Source organism: Narcine bancroftii, chromosome 14 (genome assembly GCF_036971445.1).
Source record: "Narcine bancroftii isolate sNarBan1 chromosome 14, sNarBan1.hap1, whole genome shotgun sequence".
Taxonomy (NCBI): Eukaryota; Metazoa; Chordata; class Chondrichthyes; order Torpediniformes; family Narcinidae; genus Narcine; species Narcine bancroftii.
The window spans coordinates 8,591,430-8,613,363 of record NC_091482.1 but is presented as its reverse complement, the minus strand read 5'-3'; the positions used below and the strand labels follow the sequence as shown (position 1 = coordinate 8,613,363).

Sequence of the window (21,934 nt, the reverse complement as noted above, 5' to 3'; positions counted from 1 at the left end):
ACGATGGCATTGGTACGTTGGGTCCAGGAAAGGTCCTCCGAGATGGTGACGCCCAGGAATTTAAATTTGCTCACCCTCCCCGTTTTTGGTTCTCCTTTCCTCAAGAGGCTACAATCAGCTCCTTGGTTTTGGCGGCATTTTCCCTTTTGTATACTGATTCATCGCCCCTTTTTGTACAGCCCAAAACTGTGATATCATTTAGCAAATTTATAAATGGTGTTGTCATTCTCCTTGTATTTGACTCATTGTAACACTACTCTCGGTACCATTGTTTATTTATTCATTTGTCTATCTATTTTTAGTTTATTGCACTACCTGTTGTATGAATTGACTTTACAAACACCATGCTGGAGAAACTCAGCACTTTGTATCACAACAATAAAGGGGTTGAGCCCTTCATCAAGATTTGAGCAAAAGGTTGGCACCCAAACATTTTGCTCATACCTTGATGAAAGGTTTAAACTCGAAACGTTGGTTATGTATCTTTACCTTTGTGTTACAAAGTGCGTCGTTTGACCTGCTGAGTTTCTACAGCATTGTGTTTGTACTTCATTCACAGTGTCTGCAAACTTTCCAGTTTTACTCCTGTATAAGTTGACTTGCCTCAATAAGACGTAGGATAAAGCTTCTCTCTATATTTCAGTTCAGTTCAATTCAAGGAGCACTTTCACCCGTATTTATGTCACCATTACGATCTTTTGCACTGGGTGACTCAGTGCAGAGAGAATGTCAGTTAAGTGGATCTTGTTATATTCAATGGCTATCTTTCATTCCTCTATTATATTTTATTTACTGATTTGAAACAGTACCAGGAATTGTAAATTAAGTTGTGGCCAGGTACAGAAGTGGACATCCTCCAGTTTTTTTTTAAAAGAAGACCATTTCTACAGATAACACTAAGTTTTAGTGGTAGAATTTATCAGTTTCATTATGGGGGTGGGAGGTGCAGAAGCAGAATACTCCTTAAGAGAGTATAATGATTGTAGTGCTTGAGAAATAGAAATTGAACTTAATAACTCGTCATTTTTGAGCTGATGAGGCCAGTGCATTGTCCTAAAAATCTAACCGATAATAGGAATTGTGGGCTGAATTCAGCATGGTTTCTTTCAGTGGAGGTCTTGTCTTACATTATTCGAAGAAGTAATGAGCAGGACAGAACCAAGGAGAGTCGGTGGATGTTGCTTACTTGGATTTTTCGAGAGTCTTTGACAAGTTGTTGCTACACATGAGGCTGTTTACCAAGATAGAAGTGCATAGATAAAAGATTGGCTGACTGGTAGGAGGCAAAGAGCAGAAATAAAGGGGGCCTTTACTGGCTGGCTGCCAGTGACTCGTGGTGTTCCGCAAGCCGGGGCTTGTGCTGAGTGCGCTCCTTTTCGTGCTGTATGTTAATGATTGACATGACAGAATTGATGGTTTTATGGTGAAGTTTGTGGATGAAATGAGGATAGATAGAGGGACAGGTAGTGTTGAGGAAGCAGGAAATCTGCAGGGGGATTTGGATAGGTTGAGAGACTGGAGAAAGAAACAGCAGATGGAATACAATGTAGGAAAGCGTATGGTCATGTACTTTGGTTTAAGGATTCAACACCAAGTTGATTTTTTTTTTGTCATCTGATTGCACAAGTACAACCCGATGAAACAGTGTTCTGCGGTTCTTGGTGCAGAACACATAGACACACAACGCACATACAGAAAAACAATACAAACACTTGCTGGAGTCTAGAAGAATGGGGGGGGGGGGGGATCTCATCAAAACATTCTGAATATTGAAAGGGCTAGATGGCAAATTAATCTGGAGAAGAGGTTTCCAGGTGTGGGAGAGTCTTGGACCAGAGGGTACAGCCTCAGAATAAAAGGACATCCTTTTAGAAAAGAGATGAGGAGAAGTTTCTTTCGACAGAGGGCTCTGAGTTTGTGGAAAGTATTGCTACATATTACTGTGGATGCCATTGGATACATTTAAAGTAGAGACTGATGTTCCTGATTAGTAAGGGATCAAAAGTCATGGGATGAAGGCTGGTGAATGGGGTTGAAACAAAAATAAATCAGTCACGATTTGAATAGCAAACCAGACTCAATGGCTGAATGGCCTAATTCTGCTCCTAAGCCTTATGGTCTTAACTTAAGTCTTTACAGGGTAAGATCCTGCTGCAACCCCCACTCCTCCACCCATAAATAGGCACAGATATTTCTCTAATCTCTCAGCATACGATTGATTTTCTTGACAAAGATATCGAGTTTATTGACAAATGTACATATGCACAGAAATTCTACTTGTAAAAAAAAATTTAAATAGTAAATCGAATTGAAAATACCAATAAATACATAAGATAGAGGTAGATAATATAGTAATTCCAGTGCAAAATAAGTGACTTGTAATAATGCAGACAATCCTTTGTGCTGTCAGAGCAGTTCATGATTAGTGTCTTGAGAGCAAGAATTCACTTCGTTGTGTAACAGCTACATTGAAAGAAAACCTACAGTTTCAAGGTACCCTGCTGTGTGTAATACATGGGTCAATACTCTAATGTTCACAGAGGGATTGCTGTGTGGCGAACGAACTCTTAGGGGATCAAATGCACCCTTAGAGGTTTAAAACTTGCCCATTCAGGTGATGTTAGATTGCATGCTTCTGAGATTAACTGGGTGTCTATTTCATTGCTATCTAAACAAAGAGGAGCTATATAGATTTAACATTTCAGGCAACATCCATGGAGAGAAGTGGACATTGAATGTTTAGGATTAGGACCATCGTGATTCATTTCTGCTTCTGGAATGAGGGTGTTCCATTCTGACAGATATCCCATTTCATAACAATATAATGTAAAGAGCTAAGATGTGTGAGAGAATTTAGAAATGCAACATACATACAGCGCAGTAACAGGCTGTAGAGCGCATCAAAAGAACCAAAGACTTGTTGATCCAAACCAAGGCTTTTATTAACTTAAAGACTGGAGCATATCACAAGTAGGTTGACCAGTCCAGAATGACCTGCTCTGGTGAGGAGCAACCCTTTAAGACCTGCCAGTCGGTGTGGCTATGCTGTCAGCCAATCCTACACTACCATCTATACATGTACACGTTGGTGATAGAATCTGTACTATCACACAGGCCACAAGCCTGCGCTGCCCAAATGCACCCAATTAACTTACAACCCCCAAAGGCTGGGAGCGCCCAGAGGAAACCCATGAAGACATGGGAGAATGTACCAACTCCTCACAGACAGCATCAGATGGATACCTGGGTCGCCGGTGCTGCAATAATGTTGTGCTAACCACCACAAATATTATCTATCTATCTTGTGTATTTATTGGTCCTTTTAATTCAATTTACTATTTTAATATTACTTTTTGTTGATTTTTTTCATATATTCCAGTCGTTTCCTTGAATTGTGCAGCTTGCTATCTGTATATGCTATAAACGTTCTCATTGTTCAAACAGCTATTCAATGCTAATATGATTTTATATTAAATTGTATAAAGGATATGCATGAAATATATATTTGATAGGAATGGGAATTATCAATCCATTTCCTATATTTGCACAGTTTGACAGTACATTAATTCTGATGGGTAAAACACATTTAGATTGTTTTATTATGGTACTGATACAGATCTGAATTCCCCTTGTTTAAGTGTGCAGCTCTGGGAATCATTCCTACCCAATTTAAAATGTATGGTTTCTGCACAATATTTTGAAAGCATTCACCTGAAGGTGGGTTAGAGGAACACGGGATCTTGGGAAAAAAATACACCAGTCACTAAAAATGATGCCATAGGGTGTAGTGTTAATGTTAGGATATGTTATTGTGGAAGCAAAACAGGCACTGGGGTTTATTCCTAGCCTCTAAGATCACTGGGCCGTGTGTTTGCCGTGTGATGATGTGCAAAGGTCTCTGTAGAAATTTTCAACAGAAGGCTAATTAAATTGATTATTTAAACGCAATGAACAGTTCATTATGAATACCGGGCTCATTTCTGTAGATTTGTCATTATTTCCTACTAACTTCGGATAAATTTAATTGCCTTTTGAGGATAGATGGATGCAAAACTCTAAATTTTTTTTTATTTATATTGATGTACTGTGAGCTTTTGTTTGCAGCTAAAGAAGAAATTATTTAATCTAAATGTCTCTAAATAATTGTTTTTTCTGTAAATTTAATCAAATGCTGTTGTTGGAATCAGAGACCATCTTCTATGCCTATCACTCCTCTTCTGTGTCATTCCATCTCTCTTCTCACTTTTAAGGTTCAATGTGTCACGTAATAATACATTAAGAATGGAACATGCATGAGAGAAAGAGAAGCAAAGGAGAGTCACTGAGTGTCTGTGGATTTGCTTCCAGCTGCACAGACTCCAACGGATATTGATAGAAATGGTCAAAAGTGGGGTTTTCTCCTTATCTTTGCTTCTATGATTTCTTTAAGTTTCTTTGTCTCTCTGTTTCTGTAAATATTTCTGTGTCCATATCTGACTTTAATTATTCTCTGCCTCTCCCATACATCTCTGAATCCATGTCTGGATGTCCCTCTCAGTTCCTACATATTTCTCTCTTTGTCTCTATCTTTCCCCCTCGCTCGCTTTTGGCATGAAGTATTTCTTTTCTGTGTCTCTCCAGGAAAAGCCTTGAAAGGCTGAATGGCACACTCATTTATGGATCCTGTCATTTGTATGTACAACAATTTAAACAGTCCCCACTGCCATCAGATTCCTGAATAATCAATGAACCAAAGATAGTGCCTTAGATTTTGTGCATTTTTAAAATATTTTCATCAGATGGTTCATAATATGAATGTTTGGACCGTGACGCTGCCGCCAAACACCAAATTTCGTGACTTGTTCATGACAATAAATTCCGATTCTGAATTTTTGAACTGAAGTGAGTCTTCCACCATTGCTAGAATTAAATTTTAAAAATTTCATGAATAAAAAAAATTTAACTGGAGGTGCGACACTGCAATTGGGCTTCCAAGTTTGAAGTTAACATCATCCTCTCAACAGAAAATATCTGAGTTTAAAATTTGTTTATGATGGCTTCCATGAAATGATGAATCAGATGGTGCAGGGTTCTGCAGTATCAACATTTTCTAATAAATAAAAAAATCCATGGAAGAATAGCAATTATGGATATGGAGAGCTATTTTTGATAATGGAGGTATACCAAATTTATTGCCTGATGAGGAAAAAATAGTGTTTGTAAATAATATTACCTTACCAAATTCACTTAGAAGGTAGTTGAATGCTATTCTTGTGAAATTATGTGATGTGGAAATATGACACTTTTTTGCCTAATGGGGAGGACATAAAAAGGCAAAGAAATGGAAAGTATTATACTCACATTTGTGCCCATCTCAATATCTCAATCAATAGTATTTTTAAATTGTCCATTAGCCACAAAAGTGCAGTTTCAGCTGCAAGACTACGTTCATGAGCATGGCATACTCGTTTAAAGCATGGTTTGCATGGATATCTTAATAACAAGCACCTAACTCAAAGGAATAAAAAGTAGCGCACTGTTATGAGATTTTTTTTAATGATCTAAGCATGTAAGGGCTCTAGTGGTAGCTTAAAAGTACACCCTAGGCATATACCAGATGTTTGAGAAAGGAGCACAGTGTTTACATCAACTTGAAATAGTGTCCTAGGGGAGTATAATACAATGAAGTTGAGAAGAGAATTGACACTTTATAAAGACGTGTGCAGTGACTGCATTTCTCAGCTATTCTTTTTAAATCAGGCGTTTTGAAAGAGAGTTGACGGTCAACCCTTGGGATATACTGTACATTACCAAAATGTGCATTTAACAGATTGGATCTAAAATGCCATAACAAATAGCAGACTCTCATGAAAGATACAGTTACATAAAGAACAATATGGAGGAAGTTTCAGTAATTGAAATAAATAAAAGGTTAATATTGGTGAGCTGGCCTCCAATTTAATTTTATTTGAATATTTTCTTTTTGTTTTTTCATAAATATACATATCAAAATTTTCAATTTTTGAAAACTATAACGATATATGTATATAATTTTCTTTTTTTCTGACAAAACTAAACACCACAACCCTTTCCCTCCCTCCCTCTTCCCAGTATAAATCTGTCCACTGTCAGGGCTTACAACTGGGTTTAAAAAAAGAAAATCTTCGTTGGGGCGGTCACTTATATTTTTATCCTAATAGCATCTTTTTAAATTTGGGCCCCGTTATAGTCCAGATATGGTTGCTATATTCTTATAAATATGTCATTTTTATTTTTTAAATTGTGTGAGATTTTTTTTTTCCATAGGAATACAACTATTTATCTCTATCTTCCATCATACTACCTGTAGAGAGGAGTTGGACTTCCAAGTAATCGCAACATTTTGTTTTGCCACAGCTCAAGCTATTTTAACAAATGAAATTTGGAATTTAGTTAGTTTATTACTTATTGCAATCAAATTTCCCAAAAGATAAAGCTCCGGGTTGTCAGCAAAGTCCACCCCTGTTATTCTTGGTAGTACGGTACAACTCCAATTATCTGAAATGGTCATGACTGTGCCTATTTAGGATAAACAGTTTTTCGGAGAACTGGTCATTTTTTTAAAAACAGCCCAGTAGCAACAGCAAATCACTTGTAACAGTGTTTAAACAACAACAAACAACCAGGGAATGTTTTTTAAGCATTAAAATAATGTTTAATTCTCACCTAAAAAATGCTGGCCACTGCTGGGACCCCGAGGTTCCCACTCCTGCCCAGGAGCTCAACGTCCCGCTGCCACCGGGAGCCCAGGGACCCTGCTCCCTCCGGGAGCCCAACATACCTGTTCAAGTCCGAGGTCCGCGCTCCTGCCGCGGCAGCCCAACGTCTCTGCTGCCACCAGCAGCCCAAGGTCCCCGCTCCTGCTGGGACCCCAAGGTCCCTGCTGCCGCCGGGAGCCCTATGTGGCTGGGCAGTTCGGTTCTGAAAAAAATTTGGATAAATGAAGATTTCTGATTTGTTTCAGATATCCTCATTTATCTGAAATTTTAAAAACTTTTTGGATAATTGAGGATTTTGGAGAATCCAATTTCAGATAATAGGGGTTGTACTTTATTTCAGTAATATCCTGCCAGAATGGTCTCACCTTCACACATGACCATGTCGCATGTAAGAACATTCCTATTTCTGTCCCACACCTAAAACACATTTCCAATATTTCAGATTTTTGATTTATGCCACTTCTGTGGTGTGAGATATAATTGGTGTAGGAAATTATATTGCACTGATCGTATCTTGCATTTATAATTGATGTCATACTATCCAAACACCAATCAGACCAACATCTTTCCATTATTGTAACTCCTAGATTTGACTCCCATCTCTCTCTTGATCTCTGTAAACATGGCTTTGCACTTTCATTTTGGAGAGCAAAGTGCATCCTAGATATAAATTTAGTGAATTCCCCAGCCAAATTGTTTGTCCTGTCTCACTAACTTCAAGTGGGGCCAAGATGGGTCGCCATCTTTCTCTTAAGACTGATCTTAACTGGAGAAAGCAGAAGAATGTCCCAATAGCTACTCCATACTTGTTTCTTAGTTGTTCAAAAGACACAAGAGATACTTCCATATAACAATCATTAACGTATCTTATTCATTTGTCGTACCATGAATTCAGTATTTTGTTACCCAGATTCATAGGCAGTAGTACATTTTTACAAATGGTATGCTTAGTAATATACCTGCTTTTTTCCCCGATACATTCAGTTTTTCCCATATTTTAATCATGTGTATTAATATTGTTTTTTTTGACATTCCACGTAAATAAAGTCCTTCATTGTCTCCTCTTATTCAGTCCATTCAAATCCACGAAGGGGGACCATTTTCTTCAAAGAGAGATGATAAAAATCTTACTTGTGCTAATAGATAATATTTCTTAAAATCTGGAAGTCCTCTCTGTTTATAGTCCCATGTTAACTTCTCCAGTGCAATTCTTGGTACTTTGTTATTCCATAGGAATTGTCTTATACAATTATAAAATAATCCAACATTATCTATATGCTTAGTATTTACTGTGTGTTTAGAACTGTACAATAATTAAACTTTGACTTGCTTTAACCTTTAGTGGCAGGAGTGGTTATGATACGTGTAGTCAGAACCTTTTAGAATTAATGTATCCTTAATGCAACAGTAGTGTAGCCTGAGATGGACTTCTTTCCAGCTGCTCTTTGGGTTGCGTGACTTTGCAGTCTTCTCACTCCTCATCCAAAAAGGGGCTGATTTTGGATAGGATGTGCTATTCCCTTGAGAGAGTGAACCCTCACAAATACCTTTTTCAACCCTTGCTATAAGCTTTTGTAGGGAGCCATGAAGATCAATGAAAATTTGCATTAACATTCATTTGTTAATATTAATGGAAAGGCTACTCTTCTCAAGCCTGATGAGATTGAACTATGTACAGTGTTCAGGATGATGTCAACTCTGTAAAAACATTTGACTTGAATTGCACTGAGTCATGTTGACCCATTTTAGTACTTTATTTAGATTAAAATAATTTGTTCAGTATTACCTGAGGTGTCCTCTGATGCTAAGCATTCAAGGTGCAGGACAGCAAGTGCTTCTGCAAATAAGTCAAGGTCATATTTGGGTGGTTTTCCCCAAACAGACAACTGATTGGGTAGATTTTAAATAAAACTTTCTTCCAAGCTTCAGACTAATTCTGAAGTTGCTATTTAAGGCAATATATCGTAAAACTCGATGCGGTTTGAGCAAGGAGCTGATTTGTGGCTACACAGATTCTTGTAGAGCAATATATTCTTTTTGGGAGTCTTGAATGACCATCTGCAAAAGCTGCTCATTTGTATGAGTGCGCAAAGACACGGAACATTTGTCAGAAATATATAACCCCATATTGACTCATGATCACTAGTTCTAATACAGTGGGTGTCAGTTGTAAAGTCCAGATCTCACAGTATGTAAATTCATGCACATTGATAAACTAGTGTCTGTATTTTAGATCTTTTTGAGGCATTTTCAGCTTCCATAATTTTTAACATGCGGATCACCTGTTTACTCAGAATACAGGAGACAGATGTTCTGTGTTTTGGATGTGTCCCTCGATGCACTGAAATGAAAAACTACATTTAAACCAGTGACTTGATGTTGTGCACATTGTATTAATCAAAGAGAAACATCTAATCCCAGTAGACACAATTTCCTTATTTCTTTTGGAGACTTTTACAAATTGTTTTGCTCATTTCAAATACTGAAAGACCATCACAATCAAGGACAGAAGGTCATTATGCCACTTCTGCACATTATGGAAGGTTTGATTCATGTTACAATCTCCTCAGTAAGTTGTAGTTAACAAATTAGAGGCTGGGAGTACTGTATCTGAGAGGGTTTGATATGCTATACATGGTACTAATAGGACTGATATTTATAGCTGTAGTTCCTTTTGAAATAAGCCATTCCAGGATGCACCCTGGTAAAGAAGCCTGAAATGATATCAACTCGTTTATTGGAAGAAGTTTGGTGAGATCATCTGTTTTTTGCAGGTCATGGATTATTAGAGACAGGAGGTGGAATCATGTCAACAGTAGCTTCTCTTTCTGTCTGCTTTTATGTACTGTGTTGAGGGCAGATATGAGTTTCTTTCCTTATCTTCTTTAGTTGCTTGTTGCAGGGTGAATTTTTTTTTAAATACTTAATTTTTTTCATGTTTTTCCATAAATATTTAAACTTTTATACATTTCAAATATATATTAAATATTTACAAAGAAAACAGAAAAATTTCCCCCTTTTTCCCTCCCTCCACCTTCCAATATAAGAATATAACTTTTTGTACCATTAGAGCTCTCATTTCTTTCATAATTCCTTTTTTCTGGGATAGCACATCTTTATATATCTTGAAGGGTCAGGTTTACAGTTGGACCCCTCCATAGTTTTAAGTATGGTTGCCATATCTTAATGAAAGTGTCATATTTATTTTTTTAAGTTATGTGATTTTCTCCATGGGTAGACAACTACGCATCTCTCCAGCCCATCGAGCAATAAGTGGGAGATTCGGATTTCCAAATGATTGCAATAGACTTCTTGGCCACAAAACAGATTTGAAATTTAGTTAATTTGTTGCTCACGTCCATAAGGTTTCCCAGAAGGTACACCTCTGGGTCATATGTGAAGGTCACACCTGTTATTGTTGTTAGTATTTCAGTGATTTCATGCCAGAATGGTCTTACCTTCGCACTTGACCATGCAGAATGTATAAAGATTCTAATTTCGATGCCACATCTAAAGCACATTTCAGATATTTCATATTTTGATGGATGTGATTTTTGTGCTGTGAGATATAAATGATGTAAAAAGTTACATTGAACCAATCCATATCTCACGTCAATTTTTTTTTCTCTTGACATTTTAATTCAAAAATGGCACAACAGAAGAAAATGACAGTCTCTCCAACAACTGGATTTTTAAATCATCATCATCCACTTTGTGCCAAGCATACATTCTGTCCAAACACCAGTCAGACCAACATTCCTCTGGTATTGTAACACCTAGATCCAACTCTCACCTTTCTTTCGACCTTTGTAGGCATGGCTTAAAACTTTTGCCTTCGAGAGCAGAGTACATCCTAGATACAAATTTAGGTGCGTTTCCCAGTCGAAGCATCCCCTCCACTTCGTTACTTGACCATGGGGTCATTGTGGGGCCCCACTTCTCGCAAGAAGGACCTCAACTGAAGAAAGTAGTAGCATGTTTCATTTGACAGATTATATTTCTGTTTTAATTGTTAAAAGGATATAAGTAGCCCTCCTTCATAGCAATCTTCAATGTTTAATTTCTTTCTCATGCCAAGTTCATGGGCAATAGTTCATTTTGGCACAATGGTGCTTTTGGTGATATCCCCACTTTTTTTTCCCCCAATACTCTTATTAATCTCATACCAAATTTTAATCATATGCATTAGGATGGGGTTACCTGTTTTTTTTTTGTTATTAATTTGACATTCCATTTATAAATGAAATCCTTCGCTGCACTCTCTCTCGTTGTATGTAGTCCCATTTGGGTCCATGAGGGAGAATTCCCTTCTTTGAAAAAGATGAGAGGAACCTCGCCTGGGTTGCTAAATAATATTTTTAAAATCTGGTAATCTTAATCCTCCCATCCAAGATTTCCAAAGCGATCCTAGGCTCTTTGTTATTCCAAAGAAATTTTGTTATTTGACCATTAAGTATCTTTAAAAAAAATTCAGGTAAAGAAATCACCAACAATTGAAAGAGGTATTGCAGTCTCAGCATCACTTTCATTTTCAGACAATTAACCCTTCCAGTCCTTCTCTATTTTTCTAAGCAAGGAGAAATAGTTAATTTTGTCGATTATTATCTACCATTATTCCTAAATATTTAATTCCAACCATTTTTCATTTAAACTGGCATCCTTTTTGGTATCTTTCATAGTCAAAATTTGTTAATGGCATAATTTCACTTTTTTCTAAATTAATTTTATAACCACCTTTTTGCAGTGTGGTCTGTCGTTTGGTTAAAGACTCAACCAGGTCTGATAAGTTTATGTTCTTTCTAGCCAACTCTGAATCCCTTTATATCTGGATCTCTCCTTATAATTTCTGTTAATGGTTTGATCACCAAAACAAAGAGACCTGGAGACAGTGGGCACCCCTGCCCACTAGATTTAATCAAATGAAACATTGACGACATTTGGCCATTAGTTATAATTTTGGCTTGTGGTTTATGATATAGTTTTTATCGAATCAATATATGTTTGCGCCATTCCAAACTTTTCTAGTCCTTTGAACAGGAATGCCCACTCGAATCAATCAAATGCCTTTTCTGTATCTAACTATATAATTAACTTGGATTTTCTTTAGACTTGGCCAAATGAATTATATTAAATAGCCTGCTCAGATTATTTGCAGCTTGTCTTTTACTTTACGAAGCCCAACTGGTCTGAATTTATCAGTTTAGGTAGGTACTCCCCTAGTCTATTAGCTAGTGCTTTTGCCAAAATTTTGTAATCCACATTTAACTAGGATCCTCTGTATGAAGACGGTTTTTGTGATTCTCTTTTTTCTGTAGTACCGTAATGATAGCTGTTGAGAAGGATTCCGGAAGAGTCTTAGTTTCCACCGCTCGATCCAATACCTCCATTATGAGAGGTATCAAAAGATCTTTAAATTGTCTATAAAACTCAGGTGGGAAACTATCCTCTACAGGTGACTTATTTGCCTGTAATGTATTCTTCTCTAGTGAAGGGAGCATCTAATTCCATCTGATTTCTGTCTTCAAATTTTGGCAGTTCAATTGCCGAGAGAAATTTATCTACTTCAATATAGTCTCCTCTCCACTTTTATCCCTAGGTATTTAATGCCTTCCTGCGGCCACTTAAATTGGCTTCCCTGTTAGTAGGGATTCATCAAAGGTACGATTTCGCTTTTGTCCAGATTTACCGTGTACCCGAGACCTTCCCATAATCCTCCACTGTGGTCTTCAGCTTTGAAAATGACCCCCCCACCACCCCCAGGGTCCATCAAATATACTATCACATTGTCAGCAAATAGGTTGATTTTGCGTTCCACCTGGCCCACCTTGAACTCCTTTATGTCTGGATTCTGCCGAATGGTTACTGTCCTTTACCCCCATGTCTCCAACTTTTCTACACTGTCCTCCATCCTGTTGACCCTCTCCTCCACCATATTTACCCTTTCAGACACTTCCCCCATGGCCCTCCTAAATTCCCCTATCTCTAATTTCAATTCTTAGCCTTTTCTCAGAGGCCTTGGCCACCACCTCCATTGCCTTCGTGATGCTTTTCATGGAGGGCTTTAAAATCCCCTCCCTCTCTCCTTCCCATTCTCTTCCTCTCTCCTGCCCGTGATGATGGGCCTCCTGGTCAGCCACTCTCCCCCTCTCCATCTGTGTCACTCCCCATGCTGCCTGCCGATACTCTGCCACCACCACTGCTGCCAACACTGCTCTCCCCGCTACCGCAGCCACCTCCTCGCCTGGGTTGCAGGCAAGGGTGTTCCCATGGCGCTGCCTTTTCCTCCACCCCCTGTCTCCGTCACCGCCTCTCCCGTGCCACCACCTTCAGCCCATTCTTGCCGCGCCTGCAGGGCTCTTCACTGCAGCCACCACTGCCACTGTCACTACTCCCGCCTCTATAGTCACAACTATTGCTAGAGCCTCAGCTACTTTTACCGCTGACGCCACCGCCTGTTGCCACCATTCTTGCAGGGCTGCCCCAGGGTTACAGTTAAGGACTCCTCCATGACATTCTCCCTGTCGCCGCCTCTTTTGCCCTATTCCTGTCCCTGTTCGCAGGTCTCACCTCAAATCTCCCATAGCAATGTCTGTACTTATCCCTGGATCCGCCGACAAGCGGGTCCCGTTGTCTTCTGACTCAGCAGCTCGTTCAGGTAAGTCATTCCTTTCTTCTCGCAGGTGCCTCAAACGGGCCCAGCTATTTTCTTTGCCACGAGGCTGCCTCTCCTGGACCTTGTGGTGCGCTGGGGTCACTATTTCTTTCTGGATTGCCCTTTTTTCTTTCTTCCCCATTTCTATAAGGATAAATCTTCTTCTCATCACTTTTTCTGCCACTTTTCTGTTGCTCTTCTGGTAGTTTTCTGTCTATTCTCACTTGTTATTTCTGAAGCTCTGGGATTCACAGCTACCATCTACTCTGCATTAAGTGACTCCGCCAACTCATAGTACTTCTGTTTTGACTTTAAAATTGTTTTTTCTATTCTATGTGTTTGTAAAGTATTATATTTCAATTTTTTGTTTACCAAAGTTTTGTATTTTTCTTTCAAACCCATTCTCTGGTATTCTTTTTCCAATTCTGTTGCTTCTTTCTCCAGGCTGTTGACTTCTGCCATATATTCTTTCTTTTTTTTTTGTGTTTGAAATTATTTGTCCCCTCAAGTAAGCTTTTAATATATCCCATTTTAAGAAATTATCATTAGTATAAGGTTTGTTTGTTTAACAAAACAAATTCCATTTGTGTGATAGTACAGGATACTATCACCAATGTATATATTTGTATATATTTACATATAGTAGTAGTGATTGACTGAGAGCCATAGCAACGGCTACTGGCAGGTCATAAAGGGCTGTTCCTAACCAGACCCAGGTCAGTCTGGACTGGCCGACCTCGATGTAATATGCTCCAGTCATTTGCTAATAAAAGCCTTGGTTTGAGTCAACAAGTCTTTGAATTATTCGACACGCTACATTTGTTCCCTGATTACAATTACAGCAGTCTGACCTTCTCAACAGTATAGGATTAAGATGTCATCTCTATGCATTGTCTTGCTTATCAGGCATTGTTATAATTAAAATCAGAGGCATGTGGTCTAGTTAAGTATTCCGTTTCAACCATGTTATTTTTCAATTGTGCAGAAATTAGGAGTCATGAACCTTTGACTAAAATGAGTAATCTCTCATCGTTGGGTGTAACTAGTCCCTTTCACACTTGCAAGTGATCCCAGGAATTAATGGCCAATCAGCCTTTAAAGTGTCTAGTGTGAAAGTAAAATCAGCTCAACACTGGCATCAGGTGAAAGTCTTTACAATCTGTTGAAATTAATGTTAAAAATGCATTGATCAAATGAACCAATAGTAGAAAGATTTAAGAGCAGTGCAAGTCTGTATTGTGAACTGTATTCAAGTTAATGCAAATCCCAAACTCTGATTAAAGGCCCTTATGCTAGTTCAATTTAGCTATGTGCTACAACCACCCCTACAGTAATGGCCAATTGCTGCCACTTTCAGGGGAACTTTCATATTTGAAGCAGTTTGAGTCTTTAGCTATTTTCAGAGATGAATTCTCCAATATATGTTAGTCATAGGTCATACAACATAGAAACAGGCCCATCTCATTCATGCTGACCAAGTTGTCTACCTGAACCAGTCCCATTTGCCTGCATTTAGCTCTCAACCTTTCCTATCCATGGGCCTATCGAAATGTCTTTTAAACTGTGTAATTGTAATTATTTCATAAATTGTAATTTGCATATTCCTGTGGCAGTTTATTTCCATACACCTGCCACCCTCTGTATGAACAAGTTCCTTTTTAAACCTTGCCCCTCTCATCTTAAACTTGCATCTTCTTGTTCCAGATTCCCCTACCCTGGGAAAAAGGCCATCATTCTTCACCTCATATACACTTGTCATGATTTTATAGACCTCTATGTGGTCATCCTTCAGACTCCTAAGCTCCAAGAATTCCCAATCTCCCTTCTGCACACTTTAAAGATCCAGCAATAATGCCTATTTTAAAGCCAGCTCCTGTTGAAATAACGGAGGTGCCTCCGCTTGCCCTGAACTCTTGATCAGGTCTGAACATGAGAGTAGCAGCTGTTTGACAGGTGCAGCAATGAGTGGATATTCATTAATTTAGAGGAACTCACGATGAGGTTGATAACTGCTCAATATGTTAAGCAAAAGCTTAGAAGCTGACAATGGAAATTAAGCACCTGGGAACTTTGTCAGGCTGACACAATACAAAAACATAATTGACTATTCTTTTGTCGTTGTAGTTGGGACACCAACTCGAGAGATGTCCTGTTTATTCAGTAAAATGCCAGAGGTGGAGATGTTTTCAAGTCAGAAAATTACTTGGTAAAGGAAAAAAGTTAAAACTAATACGGTAAAGGTTCCATTGTTGTCATGTAATACTATGAAAAGAATGTAACATACAAGAAATTCTTTAACTTTTGTCTACCGTAGGGGTTTAGATTATTAGATTCGAAATACAGAATTAGAGGGTTTTTTTTTCACCCCAATCAAGTGACCCACCTACAATCCATTCACTCCTGGAAAATTAAATTTGAAGGACAGTATCCAATCAAGGCATTTCTGAATTGTACCTACTGACAACATTACCATTCTGATTTTTAGACTTAGCAATCACAATCTCCAGAACAATTTAATATGAAATTGGAGCATTTGAGCCCAATACCTGCCAGTCTTAACAACCTAGGGCCCTGACTGAAATTCTACTTAAAGGTGGATCTTTGCACCTGCCCATTGCTGATACAAGGATTGAATCTGGCCTTTGACTATCAGTGCTAAGTTGGCTATAGAGTCTGTACAGATGTATACGGAAGACACAGCCTTAAAGCTTCAGGTACCTGGGTTTGATCATGACCTAGGGCCAAATCTAATGTGGCCTTTGCATGAGCTCCCCTGCCCTTGTAGTTTTCAGCTAGGTGCTCGGATTTCCTTACATGCCACAAATATGTGCTGATATTTGAATTAGCTTCTATAAATGAATCCTTAATATAGATAAGAGCCAAAAAGGACAAAGGGGAACTTGATGGACAAGCAAGAGGGAATGAATTGCAAGGGTAGGGGAGTGGGATTGTTCTGAAAGCTGCCTCCTTCAGTGGCACAATAAATAAATAGATAGGAGATGGATAGATGTGAATAAGACCATAATACATAAGAGCAGAAATAGGCTATTCAGGCCATTGAGTCTGCCCTGCCATTTAATCATGAGCTGATCCATTTTCCCACTTATCCCCATGCCCTGGCCTTCTTCCCATAACCTTTGATGCCATGGCTAATCAAGAACCTGTCAACCTTTGCTTAAATAATGTACACCCAAGGACTTGGCCACAACCATCTGTGGCAACAAGTTCCACAGATTTACCACCCTCTGGCTAAAGAAATTTCTCTGTTCTAAATGTTAATCCTGAAGTTGTGCTCTCTTTTCCCACCATGGGAAACAACCTTTCTACATCTGTCCATGCCTTGCAAAATTCAAAATGTTTTGATGAGAATTTTCCCCCCCCCCCGCCCCCATCCCATTCTCCGAAATTCCAAAGAATATAGACCAGGAGCTGTCAAACGCTCCTCATATGATAATCCTTTCATTCCCAGAATCATCCTTGTGAACCTCCTCTGGAACCCCCTTGATTGGAAGTCCTAGATGAGTTTTACTTCTGATCAATGAATCCAGGGATCAGGAAGAAAATACAGGAAGTGATGGATGCTCTTTTTTTTTTGTTCAGAACCAATGACCAAAATTGCTTTCCTCCCTTTAGCTCTTAGATGACTTATTTATGATACATTTTGCCTTACTTGCCTTTATTTGCTTTTGATGGATGCTGTTACAGTCAGTGTCATTTGGATGGATCAACAATTGGTAGAAGTACAGGTTTCTTCAGTCCCCAGTAGCAACTGAACCTGTCTCAAGGCAGTAGTGAGGGCCTGTTGCCAGAAGAAATTCAAACCCTGTAAACAGAGCACGGAGGTTGAGAATCACTCTCACATTTTTCCAAAGAGCACTGCTTCTCCAGCCAGCTGACATCAACCTATGCACTAGGCAATAGGACCGGGATAAAGAAGTGCTGCTTTGCTTGGCTAATCTCTCTGTCATTGGCTTAATTTCCAATCAGAGGTTGCTTCTGACTGTCTAACAAAGGGAATGTCATCCTAAACAACAGCACTATGTGAACCGTATAAGCAATATCTATGCTAAAAATAACCAGTCCATCAAGCATTGGCTGGGTTCCCACATTGTAGATGGCACTTATGTTGCCGTTAGTGACCAAAACATGTGCCTCCGACAGTTGAAACAGCTAACACTTCATCCACCTCCAGATGAGAGAAGGAGAATCATTTTTGAGCTTTACAATGTTTACACTCTGCATGGTTACTCATTCTTTATCCCTTCAATGTAACAAGAGGAATGGCCTCTGGAGAATAGGCATAGTCCTCTTGTGAAGACCCCATATTAGCCCACAGGCAGTTTGCCCTCATCTCTGGTCTGCTCATCAAAGCAGGGAAAGGAACTTATTCTCTCAATTCTCCCTGCATTGGTGCCCCATCTGTGAAAATCTGTCTTCATCACAGAAGCATCTGTGCACATGTATGTTTAAAAAAAACTAACTAAACACTTCAAAAGTCATCACAGGACTGTCACCAAACAAAATGTAACTGAGCCACTGAAAATATTTGCCAAAAAATTGGCCATAAAGGAGCACTTTAAAAGGACAGAGAGGTGAAGAGGCTTTGAAAGAAAACCCTGGTGCTTGGGTCCGAAGGCACATACTCTATTTGTGGACCAATAAATTCCAGGATGATTAAAAGGCCAGAAGTTCAAGATGTCGGAGGATATGAAACCTGAAGAATATTTTGTAATCTTATAACACCAAAGTCTTGAACAGATCTCTAGAATGATCTGGAAATTTTCCAAGATGAAAGTTGGAATCAATGGATGAGGAGTTTATGATTGAGAGATTATCTTTGGTCATCGCAGCATTCGGCTGGAGAAAAGTTTTGTTCATCCACTACTGGTAGATCACAGACAACAGATGGTTTGAGGAGACTAGCTGGGTGCCATCAAGTATACATGTGAAGATGGACACTATGAAACAAGCAGATTTATGACAATTATTCAAAAAATATGGGAATGAGATACAAAAAATATGATTAATATCTTTGACCACTGCACCCTTTTGAAAGTACAACATCCAGATACAATGATAGACTTGCTTGCTGCAGATTCCCAGGTACATAAACACACCATCGCTGCAATTAGCACAATGCTATTACAAAGCCCGCAACTCTGGTTTGAATCCAGCACTGTCTGTAAGGAGTTTGTTCAAACTTGGCCAGTTGTGCAAAATTATACTGATTCATCAGTGCAGGGCGAGGGTAGTTCAGGGAAGTTCAAGAGACTGATAACTATTTAGTGCCATCTTAGGGTTAAATATCGTGGATACTATTTAATGTAAATTATACTTGTGAAAGTACAGATTCTATCACCAATGTGTGTATGTATAGATTGTCGTGTAGGATGACTGTGATTGGCTGAGAGTGTAGCCACACCTACTGGCAGGTCTTAAAGGATTGCTCCTAGCCAGACCAGGTCATTCTGGACTGGTCGACCTACATGTGATACGCTCCAGTCTTCTAGTTAATAAAAGCCTTGGTTTGGATCAACAAGCCTTTGATTCTTTCAACGCGCTCTACAATTTTATTAACTAGAAAGTTTTAAAGGGGTGGGAGTGTATGCTATGGCTGAAACGCCTCGACATCGACCCACAGTCGGCTACAGCCTCGATTGACTTTAAGCACTGGGTGAGATGCTTCGAAACATACTTACAACTCTCTGAGTTTGTTGTGATAGAGGACTGCCATCAACTACTAATATTGATGACTATGGTGTCCCCGAGAGTCTACCAGAGCATCCAGGACACGACCACTTACGCCGCAGCCATGAAGGTGCTGGAAGGGCTCTACGAGGGACTGGTGAACAGGGTCTATGCTTGGTACAAACTAGCGACAAGGAGGCAACAGCCCGATGAGTCCTATAGAGCTTATATTCAAGCACTAAGGGCAATGGGCAGGGATTATGTCTGCACATCAGAACTGCTGTGGAGACCACAGATGATCTCATTTGGGATGCCTACGTGGCCGGGGTCTGATTGAATGAGGTGAGGCAGCACCTGCTAGAGCACGGGGAAGAAAACCTAGAGGACGTGATCCGGATCGCAGAGACAATGGAGGATGCGGTCTTAAGAATGGACATGTACTCTCAGAGCTGGACCCCACGCTCTGATGTGAGTAGGATGCCCTCCCTCAACCCTACTACTCCCCAGCATACCGACGGCCTGTCGGCTGCTGCTAAGCTGCCCCATGTGACCCCAAAGTGTTATTTCTGCGGGAGGGACAAGCGCAGCAGATCCCAGTGCCCAGCGAGAAAAGCCGGGTGTCAGGTGCCTTAAAAACTGCCACTTTGCTGTAGTCTTTCACTCCAAAATGGCCACCATCAAACACAGTGCCTCATGTGAAGCTCAACCGCCACCCTCCCATTCAAACATTTCTTCCTCAGAGCTCTCATCCAATGAGAGCAAGGGCTCCACCGTGCGTGGCAGATGCTGAGCACGGAAGGTACAACCCACCCTCACCGCAATGATGTTGGTCTGCTTCACCCTCCCTCATGAAGCAATGTCCGACTTGGCCCCAGCTCCGACTTCAACAGCGGCCGCCATCGCCAACTAGGGACCCGCCGCCACTATCACAGCTGAACCCGCCACCGCCATCAACACTGAGCCTGCCACCAACGCTGCCGACCAGGGACCCGCCGCTGCTGCCGACCAAGGACACCCCACACCTACCGACGCTGCCGACTGGGAACACGTCGATGCTACCGACCCGGTACTGACTGCTCGACTGACCGCCCCACCGTCGACAGCAAGCAGTGACCCCCAGCACTTACCGATGGCTGGTCGACGCCCCCAGCAGGCTGCAGGCAGCAACATCAACTCCTCGACGCTAACTGCTCTGGCCCGACTGTTTCTGTGATGTCACCACGCACACGTTGCGTGTCCCCATTACAAGTCACTGCAACAGTAACCCTAGACCAGGACTGCCCCCATCTCCTTACAAAAGCAATGGAACTGATTAAAGCGCATGGATATTGTACCAATTGCTTATATGACTCGGGGTCAACTGACAGTTTTATCCGCTCAGACCTGGCCCACCGTTGCGGACTGGCTATTCTCCCCACTGCCCAGAGGATTTCATTGGCGACCAGATCACACTCGACCGGGGTAAAGGGGTATTGTGTAGTGACCCTGAAAGTCCAGGGCATCATGTTCACAGACTTCAAACTATTAGTCCTTCCCCAACTGTGCGCCCCTGTATTGCTGGGACTGGATATTTAGTGCCAGTTCCGAACCATTTCCCCGCACTTTTGGGGGCCTCATGCTCCACTCTCTGATTGTAACCACTCCACTCCGGAAGCCTCCTGACAGCGGCAGCCCGAGCCACGTGCCCCAGGGCCTCACCTGTAGCCTCTCCACCCTCCGAGTTGCTCCGCCAGTGCTCTTTGCAAACCTCACCCCTGGCTGGAAGCTTGTGGCCGCCAAAAGCCGGCAATATAGTTACGAAGACAGGAAATTTATCACAAGTGAGGTGCGCAGACTGCTGGACGAGGGCATCGCATCGCCCTGCATCGCCCCGCATCTCCGCGTATTTATCGCTCAGTAGAAACAGTTCGGATAGTTGTAAAATACGCAGTGATGCGGGAGACAAAAATTCCCGGTGATACGAGGTGTCCCAGTAGAAACACGCACAATGAGTACAGTCAAATTTCCTACCATAATGTTAATGAATTTCCCAGCTGCCAAAGTTGATGCTGACATGTTGATAATGAGAACCTGTGGAATTTACTAATTAAAGCCCTCAAATGATGACAGTTAATTTCAATGAAAATTTTAATTATAATTCCTGCAATGTTGCAATATTTTGGTAAATATTGACAACTCTACAACAATTTTTTTTCAAAATGTTTGCTTCCTGAAAAATAAATTGGGTATTATGATAGACAACTGAACACAAAGATAATTTTAGATTTGCTTTTTGAAAACTGAAGTTAAGTTTGATAAAATATAGCAGACTCTTGTGGAATATTTTAATGTTTAATGAATAATAGAGTGGTTTACTATTTTGTATATAACATACAAAATGTTTATAATCTCTTCCTGAACTTACTTATTTCTTCTTTGGCTTGGCTTCGCAGACGAAAATTTATGGAGGGGTATGTCCACGTCTGCTGCAGGCTCGTTGGTGACTGACAAGTCCGATGCGGGACAGGTAGGCACGGTTGCAGCGGTTGGAAGGGAAAATTGGTTGGTTGGGGTTGGGTGTTGGGTTTTTCCTCCTTTGTCTTTTGTCAGTGAGGTGGACTCTGCGGTCTTCTTCAAAAGAGGTTGCTCCCCGCCGAACTGTGAGGCGCCAAGATGCACGGTTTGAGGCGATATCATCCCACTGGCAGTGGTCAATGTGGCAGGCACCAAGAGATTTCTTTAAGCAGTCCTTGTACCTCTTCTTTGGTGCACCTCTGTCTCGATGGCCAGTGGAGAGCTCGCCATAGAACACGATCTTGGGAAGGCGATGGTCCTCCATTCTGGAGACGTGACCCACCCAGCGCAGTTGGGTCTTCAG

At 40.5% G+C, this 21,934-nt stretch overlaps 1 protein-coding gene across 6 annotated transcripts in view; it reads left to right on the top strand.

Annotated features, from left to right (window-relative positions):
- Nucleotides 1-21,934, top strand: part of LOC138749563 (nitric oxide synthase, inducible-like) — a 308,564-nt gene that overhangs the window by 17,290 nt on the left and 269,340 nt on the right. For 4 of the 6 annotated variants that reach the window (XM_069911097.1, XM_069911095.1, XM_069911096.1 and 1 more), the window contains 2 exons: nucleotides 15,514-15,623; nucleotides 21,510-21,583. The gene's annotated coding sequence lies outside the window, so the exon portion shown is untranslated. The remainder of the gene's footprint in view (nucleotides 1-15,513; nucleotides 15,624-21,509; nucleotides 21,584-21,934) is intronic. The other 2 variants (XM_069911098.1, XM_069911101.1) reach the window with 2 other exon arrangements.